This window comes from Vigna unguiculata, chromosome 10 (genome assembly GCF_004118075.2).
Source record: "Vigna unguiculata cultivar IT97K-499-35 chromosome 10, ASM411807v1, whole genome shotgun sequence".
In the NCBI taxonomy this organism is placed as follows: Eukaryota; Viridiplantae; Streptophyta; class Magnoliopsida; order Fabales; family Fabaceae; genus Vigna; species Vigna unguiculata.
In genome coordinates, this window is record NC_040288.1 from 26,221,601 (window position 1) to 26,228,075 (window position 6,475).

Genomic DNA, 6,475 nt, shown 5'->3' on the forward strand with positions numbered 1-6,475 from the left:
TGAGGGTCCACATGCATTTTCTCTCACCTTGGTTTCTTTCTTTTCATTCACAATGCAGTAGTTTTGTGCATGGATTGACTTTTCTCTTTCTTCATCTTTCAATTCTCTTTCACGTAAATACATGGGCACATATAAATTACATTCACTTTGTTTTTAGTTCACTTATTTCATGTCATGAATTTTAGTGCAGCTACGTTATTTTTAGTCCTTTCTTCTTTTTGCAAATTTCATGTTGATTGGTTGGTAGAATACCATGGGGTCCACATGCTTTTCATGCATAGAGTTGTTTCCTTATTCTTTTTGGTATTTTTGGAAAGTTATTGTTTGGCATGATAATATTAAATAATACTATGATATTATCTGGTTATCTATACTTATTAGTGTGACCTTGCTTGATTTGAATTACGTATGTTTTCATGGGTTGCATGGTTATGGAGTTAAAGTGATCGTTTGAGGATAGTTACTTGTGTGCAACGTTATGCCTGTGTTAGAATGATTGTCATTTGTTGGGTTCGTTGTATAAATGTATTATTTGATAAGTTGATGGGTTTATGTTATGGAACTTTATTTCCCATACATGATGCGGTGGTGAGTATTTCGTTGGCAATATGTAATTCTCATGTATTTGATGTTGAGAGTATTTTGCCTTGTTGAGAATGCTTGATGAAATGAAATGTGGTGTGAGGTTTTCCATACCTAGGAATCCAGTGGAGACTCTTTCGCTTGTGTGAAGCAGTGGAAAGAGGTCATCTTCGCCTGTGTGAAGTAGTGGTAGAGGATTGGTTCGAGTGTTGTACCCTCTCGTCTGTGTGAAGTAGTGGGGAGGGGAAAGATGTTTCTCCTTATTTCGTCTCGTTGCGAGTATAGTGCTCGATGTGCGATGCATCGACGTTTTTACTCATAATTCCTTGAGGGATAAGGGAGACAGTCTGACTGCATTAAGCAGGACACATTAAACCGTATGTTCTAGGAAACTAGATGTTGTTGTGGGGTGAGAGGCCACGGAAAACCAAAGCTTGATTATGATCATTATGTTTGAAGATATGTTGATGAATGTGATGCTATGTTTGGTTTAATATGTTTGGATTTGGGGTTTGTGTGTTCAAACCAAGGATGGATTGTGATCATAATGCTTCCGTGTTACTTGAGTGCGACATTGAGTATTATTGGACATGTTTTATTTATGAACTGCTTTTATGAGTATCATTATTTATGGTTAGCTTACCCCTATTTGTTTGTTGTGTGTTTGTTGTATGTGCGATGATCGTATAACGTGTGTGTTATACGAGAGCAGATGATATTGCAGATAATCTTGACATGGAGTAGATTGACGAAAGGCTAGGGTGGACTCGAGAGTTTTTATAATATATTTAGTTGTGTTTTAAATCAGATACTAGAAATTATGTAATTTTCTTTTGGTCGCAAATGTTATTGGAAGTTTTTGAAAAAGTGACGGTGTGAACTATGTAATTTAAATTAAATTAAAAGTTTTTATTAGTACATTTTCAATGTTAATTCTTTTGTCGCTAAACGCAAAAATTTTCTAACATTCCGTGACATTCCAAAAATTGGGGTGTTACACCCGAACCCGTCCCCGTTTTGACGGGGAATCCCCGTATTAATTGGGTATGGGTATAGGTATGGGAAATCCCCAACTTTTTCAATTGGGTATGGGGATGGTTATGAGGATGTACATATCCCGTCATAATACCCGTCCCCGCCATATCTCCATCATCATTTAAATTATTAAAATATTCACAATTAGTTAAGTAACCCTATATATATATATATATATATTTTGTTTTTTCAATTTTTATTTCTTCTAGTTATTTGGTTTGTCATGAAACTCATTCACATTTCCAATATATTTTTCATCTTATCATAACATTTATGTAATTATATTAAAATGATGTATGTCAATTAAAATTTTTTATGTCTTGTATTTGAATATTTCTATTATTTTTTAATATTTTTATTTATTGTATATTTTCTTTTCACATGAGTATGTTTTAGTACTCTCATTAAGTGTTTAATAACATAAACCTTTCATTTACTAGGTAATATAAAAAAATTCTTTACTTATTTTTATTAATTTTTGTTTCGTTCGAAGAACTTTTTTGTTTCGCTAAAACAATTATTTCTCAACCATTGAGTATATATGTTGATGTTTGGAAAGTGTTCTTAGATGTCTAAGCTATTTTTCATCTTATCATACCCTTAATTATATATTCGTTTTCTTTTGTGCGATTTCTTTCAATAGTTTATCAAATTGTTTCTAAGGCATACATTTGTTAATTTTTTAATATTTTTATTTGTTGTTTATTTTCATCATATAGAATACTATTTGAGTATATTTTATCCAATTATTTTTTATTTTCTAACTCTTGATATCAATTACACTGTAATTTTTCATTATAATTGTATAAATAATTTTTATTTACTACAATATCAAAATTTAATGTAATTACCATGAATATTTTTTTATCACCACCCAACATATATTAGAGTTCAAAAGATACAATATCCATGTTAAAATTTTATTATTATGTTTATTATTTATTTTTTGCGTCATTTTGATTATGTGATGTATTATCATTTTTATACAAGCACTAGCGAGAGGCATGGGAACATTTTTGAACTATGTGTCACTCAACCTGGGAGATGTAAATTAAGGTTGTTTGGGATCATCCCTACCAATTTGAACTAAGCCCTTGATAAAAAACAAATTTGCATGTTTTGACACGCATGCACAACTTGTTAAGAAATGATAAAAGGGAAATCAAAAGGAATATAAGAAATAAATTAGTAACATTTTATTAGTTAACATTTTTCACTATTACATTTTAGAAACAAATCAAAAGGGAAAAGAAGAACAAATACTATTACATTTTTCACTTTTAGTAACATTTTATTAGTTACAATTATTAAAAATGTTACTCTAGATTATATTTATAAGTATATTCTAACATTTTTGAAATAAATGTTACTATAGATTATATTAATAGTTGTAATTAATATAACTTACACGCTCCTAATTCACAATCTTCTTCTTAGGTTGGACATGTTTCCCCTTCTTCCTCTCCACCATTGGGCTTCCATCTTTAGTGAAGTCTGCACATTGTTAGTCGTCGCAGCCGCGACACATCAACAACTGTTGCCACGACTGACGTCGACGTAGGCAATCGCTAGCACCTCCAATATCATGTGGATGCTAGATGAGGACCATCCTCCCCATCTTTGCTCAGGGTTTCTATACACTAATTGCATATAAAAACAAAATATGGTTATGAGAAAATATAAAAAGTGTAATTTGATATATTTTGTGTTGCTTTTGCTTGTACAATGAAGGAAATTATGAAGTTGGTGCTAAGCCCCAAAAGTTGCAACTCAAGCTAGAAAGATGAATTGAGAAAAGTAAAATTTAAGCATGCGACTGAGCAACAAAATTTGGCGCTAAGCCACATTTTAAGAAACCTTCATTGCAAGGAAACATCAAGTATACTTGTTAGAAAAGTCAGACCCTCATCTAGGTGCAAACAAGTCTTTGGCGCCGTTGTCGGGAATTTTGTTAAATTAGATTAGTGTTTAGTGCAGTTCAAACGAACCTTTTTTGAGTTCAGTGCAAGTTTTAATGGTTCAGTACAGTTCAGTATATTTTGCCCAACCCCACTGTCAAGTATTGTACGATCAATGTATATATATGAGCAAACCACAAAATTCATGTTCAATTTCAATAGTGTGCCCATTTGCTTTTTGATATCACCTTGGCTAAGAACGGTCCTTGTTGACATAATCAATCAAAAGGTCAATTCTAATGAATAAAAAATTATTTGATGATATTCTTGAGTGATTTGGTTCACTTTCTTATGATACTCTTTAACTAGTTCTCTTTATTCTTCATTTTGTTATTTATTGTGGCTGCTAAATATCTTTTAGATGAAATGAAAGAGTAGGAAGTTATTTACTCATTGAGAGAGATTGTATATCATAAGTTTCTTTTCAAACTTGGATTTGTTGACCTCTCTCAATGGTATTTGACCAAATTGTCTTTGGTACTTCTAATAGTTGTGAGGTGCAATGTACCTACTGTTGGGATTTTTAGGGCTTTTAAAAATATGAGAGATATGAAATATATGAGAGATATATGTGATATGTTATATGGAGGAACATCTTTTTTGTATTTTATTGATATACCCTATATATAGAGCAAAATATAACAAAATATCAAGTATAAAATATTTAGAATATCTCACTCCTAATTTAAAATAATAACTAATTTCCGAAAACTGAAACATATATTTAAAACTGAATTATTTCCTAAAAACTAATTTAAATAAAACAAGATATTAAGTAATATTCTCAACATTCCTCCTTGCTTAATATCTGCTTATTTAAATTTTATATCTTCATATTTGATTCTCTATCTTTTAATGCTTGACTTTCTCCTCTTTTTGTGCTTGCAATATTTGTTTTTCTCCTTATTCCATGGCATCACATCTTTCTTCAATTTGGCATCATCCTTCATATTATTTCTTATATCAGCATCATCTTCTTTTTCTTTGTCCGGTGTGGATTTCATTGGAGTGGCATTGGACCTTTTGTGAATATTAGAATGTGAAACTCCATCTACTTTCTTCACTTGGACATCTACTTTCTTCCAGAGATATTTATCTTCTAATTTTGATCCTTCTTTCATGCTCACTTTCTTTGTAGCAAATTCCTCCTTCATAAAATCCAACGCAAATCTTTTGTCTTTCATGTGGACTTTGAATACCTCTATGTTGTTAGCATTTTTTTTATCACGCATACTTTATTTTCAAAGGAGACCTTATAACCTTTCTCTAACAATTGAGCAACACTTAACAAATTCTGGGTAATCTCAGGAACATATAAGACATCAAAAATTAATTTGATACCTGAATGAGTTTTAATTGAAACTGTTCCTGTACCTTTCACAGCAAGTTGTTCTCCATTCCCGATTCTTACCTTGGAAATATTTGACTTATTGAGCTTCTTGAAAATTTCTCTATCATGACTCATGTGGTTTGTGCAACCACTATCTATAATCCAATCTTTTGAAGATTCGTTGGTTGTGACACATGATGTTGTAAAAAGTATATCGTCCTCTGATTTATCCTCATCTGATTTATTCTCCACAATCTGATTATCTTCTTGAGAATCTTTAGATTTGCATACCTTTTCCACATGTCCCAATTGACCACATTTGTGACATTTGACATCTGGCCTCCACTGACACCAATTGAGTTGATGAGCTTTTCTCTTGCAATGGAGACAAGATGGAAAAACCTGTGTGTTGTTGTATTTGCTCCTTCTATTTTTCTTGACTATGAGAGCATTCTCTTCAGTATAATTTAAATTACCTTTAACTGCCTCATGATCTTCTCTCATCAATCTTCGTTGTTCTTGTGCTTGCAAGGCATGTATCACCTCTGTAAAGGTGATTGTAGACAAATCTTTTGTGTTTTCTAAGGAAGCAATAGATGCCTCATATCTTTTCGGCACCATCACCAGAATTTTCTCAACGAGTCTGGAATCTGAAAACTCTTTTCCCAAAAATTTTATCTTGTTGACAATACCCAACAATTTGTTTTAGTATTCTTTAATCGTCTCTAACTCTTTCATTCTTTGTATCTCGAATTCCCTTATCTAATTCAAAACTTTCACGCCTCGAATCTTCTCGTTCCCTTCATATTCTGCTTTCAAATATTCCTATATTTCTTTGGGAGACTTTAGTGTCATGATCCTGGTCATAATCATTTGTGAAACACCTGCAAACAAGCATGATTTCGCCTTTGTCTTTCTTGTTTTCTTTTCTTTATGCGCTTTCATTTGAGCCGCGGTGGGATTTTCACACAAGGGAACATCATCTTCCTCCACAACTTCCCATAGATCTAGCCCCTCTAGATATGTTTGCATCCTTACCGCCCATAGATCATAGTTTTCACCATCAAAGAGTGGAATAGCGACGTGTGACATATTTCCTTCCATTCTATCGGCAGTAAGAACAATGGCTCTTGATACCACTGTTGGGATTTTTAGGGCTTTTGAAAATATGAGATATGAAATATATGAGAGATATATGTGATATGTTATACGGAGGAACATCTTTTTGTATTTTATTGATATACCCTATATATAGAGCAAAATGTAACAAAATATCAAGTATAAAATATTTATAATATCTCACTCCTAATCTAAAATAATAACTAATTTCCTAAAAGTGAAACATATATTTAAAATTGAAATATTTCCTAAAAACTAATTTAAATAAAAAAAGATATTAAGTAATATTCTCAACACCTGCATAAATTAAAAATATTTTCTATGGAAGAGCAAATCGAGTGAGTGGAACGTGGTTGCTAACAACGGGACAAGAGAAGAAAAGGTGGCTAGTAGTTTCAAGAGAAACTTTGTAAAGATCGCATCTAGAGCAAAGATTGATCCTGCATTGTTG